Below are 13,192 nucleotides of genomic sequence, written 5' to 3' on the forward strand. Positions count from 1 at the left end.
CGTTGAGAAGGGTCAGGAAGCAGTATTGGTTCCCCAGGTGACTGGGGCTCCGAGACTAGGAATGGCGCAGGGCCCAAACTAGGAGTATAGAACGGCGAGGCGGGGGATGGAAGGGTGAATGTCGCTTAGGGAGTCCTGGCGCAGAGAGCTGCGCTATAGACTTACCCCAAGAGGCCTGAGGATAGTAGTGAAGGCTAGGAGAGCTTTTCTCAATTTTTATTTTTAATTATATATATATGTATGTGTATTTATGTATGGGTATGTAAGTCAGAGGTGCCTATGTAAGTCAGAGGGATCGTATCCCCAGGAACTGGAGTTTCAGGTGGTTGTGTGCCACCAGATGTAGTTTCAGAGAATTAAACCCAGGGCCTCTAGAAGACTAGTATGTGCTCTTAATCACTGGGCCATCTCTCTAGCCCCGTGTAGTGTATAAGTGTTTTGTCTTGCTCTTAATCACTGGGCCATCTCTCTAGCCCCGTGTAGTGTATAAGTGTTTTGTCTGCATGTATATATGTGTGCCATGTATGGTCCAAGCCTGGTACCCAAGGAGGCCAGTTGGTTGTTAGCCACTATGTGAGTGCTAGGAAGTGAATCCAGATCCTCTGCAATAGCAGCAAGCACTCTTAAACTCTGAGCCATCTCTCTAGCCCCTTGTTTGTTAGTTTTAACTAACTGCCACTACAGTAGCTTTTGCTACTGTAGCAAGTTGCTATGTTTTGTTTTCCTTAAACAAGCAGTATTAGTTTCATGTGTTTTTATTTAAATTTTGAACCTGTAGGTCTTGGTATAGTGCTCGATGCAATAAGAATACTACTTGTTCACTCATTCATTCAGCAACTGAACAGTTATTGTGTTGCATGTACTAAAGCAGTGCTCCTATGAGCTTCTACTTCACAGGACTTCTAGCTAACAGTGAATAGTGATAAAGCATGGTAGCATTGAGAACCAGTTTTCTAAACATAAAGAACAGGGGTTGGAGTAATGGCTCAGAGGTTAAGAGCACCAGCTGCTCTTACAGAGGACCTGGGTTCAATTCCCAGCACCCACATGGTGGCTAACAACTGTCTATAACTCCAGTTCCAGGGAATCTGATGCCTTCTTCCAACCTGAGTGGGCATTGCATGACCCAAGTACGTGTACACATGCAGGCAATATACTCATACACATAAAATAAAAATAATATATTTTGTAAAGATATATGGGCTGGAGAGATGACTCAATAGTTAAGAGCAATGACTCAGTGGTTAAGAGCACTATCTGCTTTTGCAGAGGCCGCTCTTGCAGAGGTCCCAGATTCGATTCCTAACACCCCCATGGCAACAAACAACCACCTGTAACTCCAGTTCCAGGGAGATCCAAGACCCCCTTTTGACCTCTGTGGGCATTGCACAACATGGGTGCATCTACATACATGCAGGTAATACACTTATACACATAAAATAAAAGTGATAAATAAAGATATAGATAACAGTTCGTTCAGGCAGAAGGGCCAGCAAATGTCAAAACTTTGAAATAAGTTTATTATGTTTGGGTATTATCAAGACCATTTTGACTGGAACACACTAGAAAGAGAGTGGCAGGAGATAGTAGAGGTCCAACTGACAGAAGACCTAATATTCCATGATAAGTATTGTGTGATTCATTCTAAGTGATGGCAGGACTACTGCACGGTTGTAAAGACTAAGGCACTTAGCACGTGTAAGGCACACTGGGTTGGGTCCCTAGCACCATGCACAAAACAAAACAAATAATCAAATAAAAAGAAAATAAGTGCAGTTTTGAGTGAGGCAGTGATATGAGACATTAAGACTAGAAATAGAGCATCTGTAGTGATAATTGTGTCTGTGTGTCTGTGTGTCTGTGTGTGTACAGGGTGCTTGTGTGCTAGGCCATGGTATGAGGGTGGAGGTCAGAGGACTATGTGCAGGAGTTGTTCCTCTCCTTCCACTATATGGTTCCTGGGGATTGAACTTGGGTCCTCAGCGTTGGCAGCAAGTATTTTATCTGCTGAGCCATCTCAATGGTCTTGAGAACAGTATCTTGAGTTAGTAAGATAACTAGCTATACTTTTTAAAATTAAAGATAGAGTGAAGAAAATGAGTGAGCAGGATGAATGAGGTAGAAAAATCTTAAGTGTAAGAACATTGAAACTCTGATTGGACAACTCATATATATTGACATATGTTTTTTCTCCCCCTCAAAGTATTAAATAAAAATTCTTTTCTGTTTCTTTGAAGGAATTATTATGAAGATTTGTTAAAATAACACATGAAAGCTTGTTATGAACCTTAAAACACTGACAATGTGTTATATTTTAATACTAAACATTTAAGAGATGTCTTAAATAAAGGCTTTTTAATAAAGACACTTTTGAAAGGTCAGATTTCTCCGGGATAAATGGGAGGCCCTTAATAACTTAATGTACAATTTCCCTTGGGTTTATGACTTATACTAGATTCTTCCCGATGATATTTTTAATCTTTAATAGCCTTATTACCACAAATAAGGATTGTCATATGGCAGTTTCTTCTTTTTTCAGGAAATGGCATTTTGACTCTTAAGCTTCTAATCATAGGAAGTATTTATTATGTACCTGTCTTCTCTTTGTGATAGTTAATACACAATGATTCTTTTCTTACTAAATATATGAAAATAAACAAAACGTGTAATCCACATGTCCTTTAGTTTAGTTTTAAATATGTTGTGCTGGTGATTATAAACAAAATATAACCTGCCATATTATAATAAATGTTGCTATATAAATAAACTTCAGGCATTTTGTGCTTATTTGTGTCATTCTAATTTTATGTTTTCCTTACATTTTAGCTTAACTTGAAATAATCAAGAAAGACAGAAGTTCTAAATAAAAGTTTTTAGTTTCTGAAATTACTTACTCAAATATGATTCTGCTGATTGTTAATTCTGTTTTCCTGTTGCAGGTTTCTCAACAGTGATGTCACAAGATTGACCACGCTGATCACAGTAAGACCAAAACCATACTTCAGCTTTAAGGATGATTTGTTTTCGCTGAGTTAAAGAATTGTGTTAGAAGATATTTATAACAAAAAACTGTCATTACTTCTTCCACTAGTCATTGAATGTTTTCAAGTTCAGTGACTCTTTCTCTTATTTCTAGTTATTTAGATATTTTTTAAATGCCCTAAAGGATTTAAAAACCATTTAAAATGAAATTGCCCTAAATGTATAACAAATTATTACACACATATTTCAATGTGAATCATTCTTTGAATGTCATCTTTTATTTTATTTTGTTTTGTTTTAAAAATTAACCAGAAATTTAAGATGACTTAAATTTAGGAAAAATATTAGAAAAAATATATAAAAATAAAATTACTTGAGACTATCATGGGTTACTAAGGACAGTTAGGAAAGTATTATCAAGCTCAATTCTTGGCTTCTTGCTTGTATTCATTTCTATCCAAATTATAAAGTCTTGCAAATTTAGAGTTATTTGGAAACGATACTAATGTTCTTCAACTTTTTCTCCTTAACTTTAAACTGTCAATTTCTATTGTAAGTACGAAAATGTGTTCCCGAAAAATAGACTCTTTCCAATGGCTAGGTCTACATTGTTGATTTTTGCTTGTTTATTTTTTGTTTGTTTGTGGTACTGGAGGTTGAACACAAGGTCTTACACATACTAAATATGAACTTTAAGCCATGCCCTAGCCCTGGTATACAATTCTAATTGGTAAAGTCTGCATTGTAGTAATGAAAATTTCCAGCATAAAAAAATAATCCTTTAAGTAACAAATAAATGAGTTTTGAGTAAATTATTTATTCATTGAATAAATTTCTTTAACCATTTTTTAATTAAGTAAGTACTAGTTATCAGAAATTAAGCTCATGTATTAGTCAAAACCATGTATAAAACCGTGTATTTATGTTCAACATTTCTTTTGGAAATTTTTATGTTAAAGGCCTTATCATAATTATTTAGTTTTACTGATGCTTATGACATATGCCTTGATTTTCCTCAGCCCTTTCCTTACTGCCCCGTGTTCTTCCCTTTCTTTTAGACGTCTCTCCTTTTGTTTTCGTCTTCTCTTTTCCTTCTTTATTGTTGTCCTAGGGCTTAAATCCTGGCCTCACATGTACTAGGCAAGTGCTCTATCACTGAGTTGTCTCTAAGGCTTTAAAAAAATAATCAGAGGGGGCTGGAGAGATAGCACAGCGGTTAAGAGCACTGACTGCTCTTGAAGAGGACCCGGGTTCGATTCCTAGCACCCACATGGCAGCTACAAACAGTCCTTAACTCCAGTTCCAGGGCAATCCGAAGCCCTCTTCTGACCTCCGTGGCATTGCATGACACGGGTGCACTCACATACTTGAAAGCAATATACTCATAAAGAAAAAATAAAATAAATAAAATAAAATATTTGGGAGGCAGAGGCATGCGGATCTTTGTGAGTTCGAGGCCAGCCTGGTCTACATAGTGAGTTCCAGGACAGCTGGGGCTACAAGGAGTTCCTGTCTCAAAAAAGACAAAAAAAATTTTTTTAAAACTTAAAAAAAAAAATCAGAACTTTATTGTTTTTTTCCTAATTGAATATTTTACAACAAATTGCTAAAACATTTCTGTAGGAACTTTCTGTATGCTTTACAATCAAATTGAAATCAGTATTTTATGAAAAGATTTTCGTATGTGTTTTTAAAATAAAATGTCAATATCCCCAGTTTACTTTTATAGTAATGTTAAGACTGTATCTAATTGTTGTGTGATAGCACATTCCTTTAATGCCAGCACTCTGGAGAGAGAGGCAGGTGGATCTCTGAGATTGAGGCCAGCCTGGTCTACATAGTGAGTTCTGTGACATTTGGGGCTACAGGGAGACCTTGTCTCAATCCCCTCGCCCCCCACAAAAAGAATGTTTCTAATAGCAGCTGTTCTAAATTCAAGAATTTCAGGAAGAGGGGTGATAGTCAATATTATCAGATGTTGTTAAATGAGTTAAAGACTAGAGGTGTTCATTTGAGAATGTGTAAGTGACTGATACTAGAAATCTTTACTTTGTAACAATGGCAGGATTGTGATCCTTTCTCCATACTGTCAAGTTAAGAGAAGAGATTTCAACACTGAGTCAGGGTAAGAGTGCTGGTGAAAGAGTAGTTCAAGTATTGAGCCCACATCTGAAGTAAGGCAGTTCCAGGAAGGAGCTGATATATCCAAAGACAATGGTGTAAGGTTAAGGGACTGGTCAGAGATGTGTAATCAGGTATAATTAGATGACATTGTAAGAAGTAAAATGTAGAATGTGGTTAGAAAAGATGCTATACATTATTTCAGAGCTAAAACTATAGTCAATGTTTATATAGTCTATAATGTATACATATATACTAAAATATTTTATTTATTTTAATTTTATGACTTTTATGAGTACCCATAGAGGCCATAAGAAGACATTGAATCTCCTGGAACTGGAGTTAGAAGCAGTTGTTAGCCACCATTAGGTGCTAGGAACCAAACCTGGGTCTTCTGGAAGAGTATCCAGTGTTTTAACACACAAACACACATATTTAATCTCAAAGCATTTTAACAGGTTTTAGAAGAAAAAAATTACCATTCACAATTACCATTGTACCCAAATCCACAATAATGTCAAAGTTTTTATTTTTAGGCCACTGTCTATTTCACTGAAATTTGTAAATGATTCTCAGTTTAGTCTTAATAAGTGTTTCTGTGTTCCCTTTATTTAGCTACTTGAACACATTTAGTGACTTCCTGTTTTTTTAATAGATCAAATCCATAGTTTTAATTTGGTATTCAAGGCCCGTCCTCTGTTTAGCTCCAGTATAGGTCTCAGCCATACATCCAAGTATTCAAGAATAAAAATCTTATATTCTACCCATTATAGACTGCGTACTCTATATTAACTATAAGTTTTGTTTGTTTGTTTGTTTGTTGTTTTTGCTCTTTTTGAGGCAGGGTCTCCCTTTAGCTCCAGCTGGCCTGAAACTCATTATGTAGAGCAAGGTGACCTTGAACTCAGAAAGATCTGCCTGCCACTGCCTCTGAAGTGCTGGGATTAAAGGCATGTGCCACCACACCCGGCTTAACTATATGTTTTTATGCCATTTATAATCATATCATTATCTCTGCATAGAGTATACTACTACTTTTCAAGCTTAAAAATAATTATTCTGATGCAAGCAAATCTCCCTTTTAATTCTCTGTCCATATTCAGTCAATCTCTCTGGTCTTCTCTAATCATCCTAAGTGAAAGTTATTCTCCTTCCTTAATAGTTTGGTGATACTTAATTTGTATTGGTTCAATGTTACTGCCAATTAACTCTTGTATTTTGGATTTTTTTTGGTATGCATCTACCTTTCTACTGTACTCAGCAAATGTTTATTGGTAATGACTAGTACCCTGGAAGTGCTAAATTACTTAATATCTTTAGTTTTCCCTAATTAAAGTTGAAATGATTTTAGCATCTGTAATTGAGCAATAAGATGCAGGGTGGCTAGGAAGGTGCACAGTTTTTAGATCTATATAGCATTGACATCTCACTGTGCTATTTTGTGACTTTGTGCCTTGGTATCTTCAACTATGAAATGATGTACTACATATATATGAAAAGATTATTATATGATTTAAATATGTCTTACTTTCTTCCCCTCTTACTTGTGTAGATATATCTTGCTACTTAAAGATTGTTAAGCAGCACGGAATCAACTTGTAATGATCTCTTCAACATAAAAATTTATGATATACATTGTAGCCCTTGCATGTTTTAGAAAATTTTTGCTTTCTTTTGTGTATGTATCTGTGTTCCTACATGTGTCTGGATGCAAGTATGGAAGCCAATCTTGGGTATAATTTCTTAGGAGCTGGTTACCAGGTTTCTCACAGGGACTGTTAGATTAGGCTAGACTAGCAGGACAGTGAGTCCCAGGGATCTACCTGTATTTACCTCCTTAACACTGGGATTACAAGTCTGTGTCATCATACACCTCTCTTTACATGGATTTTATGGATTGAGTTTAGATCCTTATGCTTGCACCACAAACACTTTAATAACTAAGATATTCTCCAGCCCCTAGATTTTGAATATGTATAAGATATATATGAATATGTGTATGTGTGTATAATAGCAATAATCTTATGGTTTTATGTAACTTCTAGCAAAGAGGTATTTAATTAAATCTGATATAATATCCTTTTATTTGAGACAAGAGAATCATACCTCACTAGAATGCTAATCTCTAAAAGGCTAGAATGAACTTTAGAACAGTTCTGATTGGAAATTATAATATGAATGAGAAAACCAAAGTCTAGAATTTGGGTGTGGTAGTATGTATGGTACCTAGGAGCATGGACTTAGGGTCAGAAAAATATTCAAGTTTTCCCTCTGCAATTTATGTAATGGTTATAGTCTGTGCTAATTACTTTTGAGGTTCAGGTTTTCTTTCTCTAGGAAGACTTCTTAGATCACAGAAGTGTTGTCCATGTTAAATGAAATAATAGTCACAAAGCACATACCACAGAAAAAGGCACATACTAACTTCTTTTGACTGTCACAATTATCTGTAAAATTACTTGTCTATAACATAATGGGAAAATTTAGTTTCAATCTAGTTTTGTTTGGTTCTGCTGTAAGTTTTATTGTTTTATGATCACCTCTCACTTGGTTAAAAGTCTATGAATAACATCTATAGAAAGAAAATAGAATTCTATAGAAAGAAAAAAGAATAATTCTAGTTTTGAAAAACATATTTGAGAGGAAGGGCTGGAGTCATTTCTATTTTAACACCATGTGGGCTCTGGGGTTTTACATTCTTGACATTAGTGCCCTTTACCTGTGTAGCCATCTTGCTGGCCCAGAGTAATTCTGTTTCTTCTCCAGTCTCCTGAAACCCCTTTTCTCTGAGAGTATTTATACAATTTTATTTGCATACAATTTTTTTCACTGAATTTTAGTACAATGGCTGTTTTAATAGTATAACTTTCATATTTAGATCATCTTATTTAATATTTTACTATATACTTAATGTTATAAAGTAATCCTTAGTCTCCCCTGTTCCTATTAAAATTCCTTTTTTCTCCATGGTAATTCCATTTATAGAAATGGTTTACTTAGGGGCTAGAGAGATGGCTCAGTGGTTAAGAGCACTGAGTGCTGTTACAGAGGACCCAGGTTCAATTCCCAGCACCCATATGGTGGCTACAAACCATCCTTAACTCCAGTTCCAGGGGAGCCTGAAGCCCTTTTCTGACCTCTGCGACAGTGTATGACACAGGTACCCTCATATACATGCAGGCAATACACTCATACACATAAAAATAATAAATAAAATTTAAAAAGAAATGGTTGATTTAATAATTGATATTTAGAAGTAATATAATTTTATAGTGTTCCAGTGATTAGAAATGCCATGTTGGATTGTAAATTTAAAATGTCAGGTACCTATCCACAGATAAATTATGATCATATATGGCAATAATTGATAAATGTCCCCTGATACTGATTTTTTTTTTCTTTTTCTAAATTTTTGCCCCTTCTAAATTTTGCACACCATTTCCTGGAATAAAACCATTGTTTCAGTCTCCATTGCAGCTAGGTAAATTTTGTCAAGTAAGTTTTGGTGAGTGATACATAAGCAGAAATACTGTGCAATACCCAGAAATATCCTGTTTTAGGTTTTATTGTTGATTGAGACAGGATGAATTTCGGTTTGTAGCTCTAGCAGGCCTAGACCTCCCTATGTAAAACAGCTAACCTGGAATTTATAGCACTCCTTCTGCCTGTCCGCCTCCTGAGAGCTGGTGTGATAAGCATGATTTATACCATCAGGCATAAAGTATTCCTAAAGAAGAGGTGCAGTTTCTTTCTCTCCCTTTCTCCTTTCTGGCTGAAACTTAGGCAAGGTAACAGGACGATGACAGGAAGCTACATACTGAGGAAGGGAAAAGCATTAAGAGAGAAAGTCCCCAAAACTTCATGATGCCACCTCCCTTACACTGACTTATTCACATCTAGACTTCTGGTGACAGAGTTAAATTTCTATGTTGTATAAGCCATTGACTTTATGCTCTTTATTATTTGTGCCTAAATCTAACCTTGATACACTAAGATAACTTTAGAAAAAATTATATCATTGACAAAATGTTATGTATTTTCTTCTTTTCCTTTTTATAATATTTCTTTTTTGGTCCTTTAAGTTTTAGGAGAATAGAAAAGATAATGATTGTCTTTTTTAAAAGAAAGTTTTGTTGTATTTTATTACTTTATTTCATGTGTATGTTTATGGACCTGAGTATATGTATGTGCACCACTTGCAAGTAAGAGCCCACAGAGGCCAGAAGAGGGTGTAGAGCACCTGGAACTGGAGTTATGGGTAGGTTATGAGCTGCCATGCAGGTGCTGGGAACTGAACTCCTGTCCTCTACAAGAACAGCAAGTGCTCTCACCTGCTTGCTGAGCCACCTCTACAACACCATGATTCACTGTCTTTAAGAGAAGGAATTAAGCCATGCCTGATGGCCTAGGCTTGTAATTCCAGCCACTCAGGAGGCTGAGATAGGAGGGTCTCAAGTTCAAGGCCTGAATTTGCTATAGAGAAAGTTTAAGGTCTGCCTGGGCATCTTCCTGACCCCTGTCTCAAAATGAAAAAGTGAAAATAGGGTTAGATATGTATGTAGATATGTAGCTCAGTGGTAGAATGTTAAGTAGCATGCATGAGACCCTTGGTTCAATCCTCAGTGAGGGGCAGGTAGAGGGACAGAGGGAATAGAACTTATAGATGAAGAAAATGTTTCAGCTACATCTTTGATTTAGAAGAGAGTCTAGTAAGAGGAATAGGCATATAGATTTGAAATAACATATGTTCAAATACATGTAGATATACTACTATAATATTGTTGAAATGTAAAATTTGTACAATTTTATGTTACATATTTTTAAACATTTTTTATTTTATGTGTATGAGTGTTATACCTACGTGTATGTAAGGGCACCCGTTTCATGCAGTGCCCAAGGAGGACAGAAGAGGTTGTTGGATCCCTGAAACTCAAGTTAAGGATAGTTGTTAGCTGTCATGTGGGTGCTGGGATTTGAATCCAGGTCTTCTGCAAAGACAGCCAGTGCTCTCAACTGCTGAACCATCTCTCCAGCCCACATATTTTAAAATAAATTCCTATATTAATATAGGAATCAAGGAAGGAAAATAAAACTAATATTTATTTATTGCATCTTATGATGCTAGGTTCTTTCTACTTGAATCTTAAACAATTTTTAGAAGATATAGTATTGCATTTTATAAATGAATAAACTGAGACTTGGAAAGGCCAAGTATCTTTCCTAGTGTATTCTAACTGAATGTTACATCTTTTTTGAAAAGCGCAAAAATCAACCGTTTCCATAACAAGTCTATTATGTGTTACCTGTTTATTATTTTTTCACTTTTCTAGCACCAAAAGTGAAGTTGGAGTAGGTAGAACTCAGTAAGTCTACCCAGGAATTTAAATATTTTATGCAAATCAACACATTTAATATATTAAAATTAAAAGGTACCCAATAGGAGGGTGGTTCAGACCTCCATCCAGGTAGCTGCTCAGAGCTCAGCAGACCACCTGAGAGTGTGGAGTTCTGGCCTCCCTCTGGCCTCCAACTATCAGAGGGCCTGAGAACCCAGGGGACAGCCTGACAGCCCCTGGATCCTGCCCCCACATGATGGTGAGCTTCCCCTAATTGCACCATACCATCCCCCTACCTGGGATTTTGTGAGGCCCCTTCCAGGGCCCCAGGGCAGATCTGACTAGTAGGGTAAGACTGAGATCCTAGCAGATAGTCGGAGAGGGTGGTTCAGATGTCCATGGGGTAGCTGCTCAGAGCTCAGCAGACCACCAAAGAATGCTAGGTTCTGGCCTCCCTCTGGCCTCCAACTACCAGAGGGCTTGAGAACCCAGGGAACAGCCTGACAGCCCCTGGATCCTGCCTCTGCATGGTAGTGAGCGTACCCTAATTGTGCCATACCATCCCCCTACCTGGGATTTTGTGAGGCCCCTCCCAAGGCCCCAGGGCAGATCTGGCTTTGGTAGGCTAAGGCTGGGATCTCAGCAGACCACCAGAGAGTGCTGAGTTCTGGAACCCTCTGGCCTCCCTCTGGCACAGGGTTGACAACAGGACTGCCTGAGAGAACCTGGATCCTGCCTCCACATGGTAAAGGAAGCCTAAGTGTTCCTGACTGGAACCTGAATTGGGCTTCCCCTGAATAGCTGATCTGAAGCCATCAGTTCCCTCCAAAATAAACCTGAAAGAACCTGAACCCTGTACAAACCAGCTTTACATAACCAATAAAGAAAGGATCTAGGCACCCGGATAATACAAACAAAAGCATACTTCAACTTAATTTGCATATCAGAATCATAAACAACAAAAGAAATTCACATGCCAAAACATCGCAATGAAAGAATAATAAAATGGAAAACCAAAACACTATGTCCCCAGCAAAGCCCACCAATCCTGTAAAAGAGTTCTACAAGGAGAACCCCCTAGAGATAACCCAGGACACTGAATTTAAAAGAATAATCATAGACATGATCAAGGAATTCAACGAATTTAAAGAACACACAAATCAAAGAGTTAAAGGAAGATAGGGATAAACTTCTGAAGGAATTCACAAAAGACATAGAAACACTGAATAAAACTCAGGCAGAAATGAAGAAGGATGTACAAAACTCAATAAGCCGACTTGAAACAATAGGGGAAAGCCTCACCTCTAGAATGAATGAAATGGAGAAAAGAATATCAACGTTAATGGCATTGACCAGATCTTAAACAGGATTGTTAAAGAGAATTTCCCAAAATTAAGGAAAGACATCCCCATACAAATATAGGAAGCACATAGAACTCCAAATAGGATCAGAAAAGAAACTCCCCATGACATATTATAGTAAAAACACTAAATGTACAGAACAAAGAGAGAATACTGAAAGCAGCAAAAGAAAAACAAGTCACATACAAAGGAAAGCCTATCAGAATTACAGCTGACTTATCAATGCAAACTATGAAAGCCAGAAGAGCCTGGACCAAGGTGTTTCTAGTTCTACGTGAGAAGAGATGTGAGCCCAGAAAGCTATACCAGGAAAAATGTCTATTATAGTTGAGGGAGAAAGAAGACTCTTCCATGACACAAATAGCCTGAGTATATGTATGTGCACCACAAAACCAGCCCTTCAAAGAATACTTGAAGCAATACAGAGAGCAGAGAGAGAAACAACTATATCCTAGGGGCAACAAAAGAAAATAAACAAAGATATAATCTAGGAAACACGAAATTACACAGAGAACACAAACAGCAATCAAAATGACAGCAACGAATACACACATTTCCAGAATAACCTTAAATATCAATGGACTGAACTCCCCAGTCAAAAGACACAGGCTAAGCGGATGGATTAAGAAACAAAATCCATCTCTTTGCTGGCTGGAAGAAACCCACCTCACCTTCAAGGACAGGCACTACCTTAAGGTAAGAGAATGTAAAAGAGTATTCCAAGCCAATGGCACTAAGAAATAAGCAGGGGTTGCAATTCTAATATCTGACAAAATAGACTTCAAAGTAAAACTAATCAGAAGAGATAAGGAGGGTCACTTCACTCTGATCAAAGGAACAGTTAACCAAGAAGATATTACAATCCTTAACATATATACATCAAATTCTGGTGCACTCAAATTCATAAAAACAGTAATACAGGACTTTAAGACACAGATTAACCCCAACTCAGTAATAGTGGGGGACTTCAGTACCCCACTGTCTCCATTAGACAGGTCAACTGGACAAAGAATAAACAGAGAGACATCTGAATTAAATGATACCATTCATCAAATGGACCTAACACACATCTTTCAATTATTCCACCCAAACACCAAAGAATACACTTTTTACTTAGCACCTCATGGAACTTCTTCAAAAATTGACCACATACTGGGCCACAAAACAAACCTCAAGAAATACAAAAATATTGAAATAATTCCGTGCATTCTACTGGACCACAAAGCAATAAGGCTCAAAATTAATAATGGACGAAGCTCTAGTCACTACACGAACTCATGGTGATTGAACAACACACTCCTAAACAATGAGTGGGTCAAAGAAGAAATTAAGAAAGAAATATAAGAATTCCTGGAATTCAATGAAAAGGATAGTACAATACAACATAACCTG

General features: G+C 36.9%; 1 protein-coding gene across 1 annotated transcript in view; it reads left to right on the plus strand.

Moving 5' to 3' along the window:
* The window catches only part of LOC103728727 (bromodomain adjacent to zinc finger domain protein 2B), a 186,261-nt gene that overhangs the window by 60,087 nt on the left and 112,982 nt on the right, over positions 1 to 13,192 (plus strand). Inside the window, exon 2 of the mRNA XM_008826688.3 lies at positions 2,940 to 2,982. The gene's annotated coding sequence lies outside the window, so the exon portion shown is untranslated. The remainder of the gene's footprint in view (positions 1 to 2,939; positions 2,983 to 13,192) is intronic.

The sequence above is a fragment of the Nannospalax galili genome, unplaced genomic scaffold (genome assembly GCF_000622305.1).
Source record: "Nannospalax galili isolate Female #2095 unplaced genomic scaffold, S.galili_v1.0 scaffold92, whole genome shotgun sequence".
Taxonomy (NCBI): Eukaryota; Metazoa; Chordata; class Mammalia; order Rodentia; family Spalacidae; genus Nannospalax; species Nannospalax galili.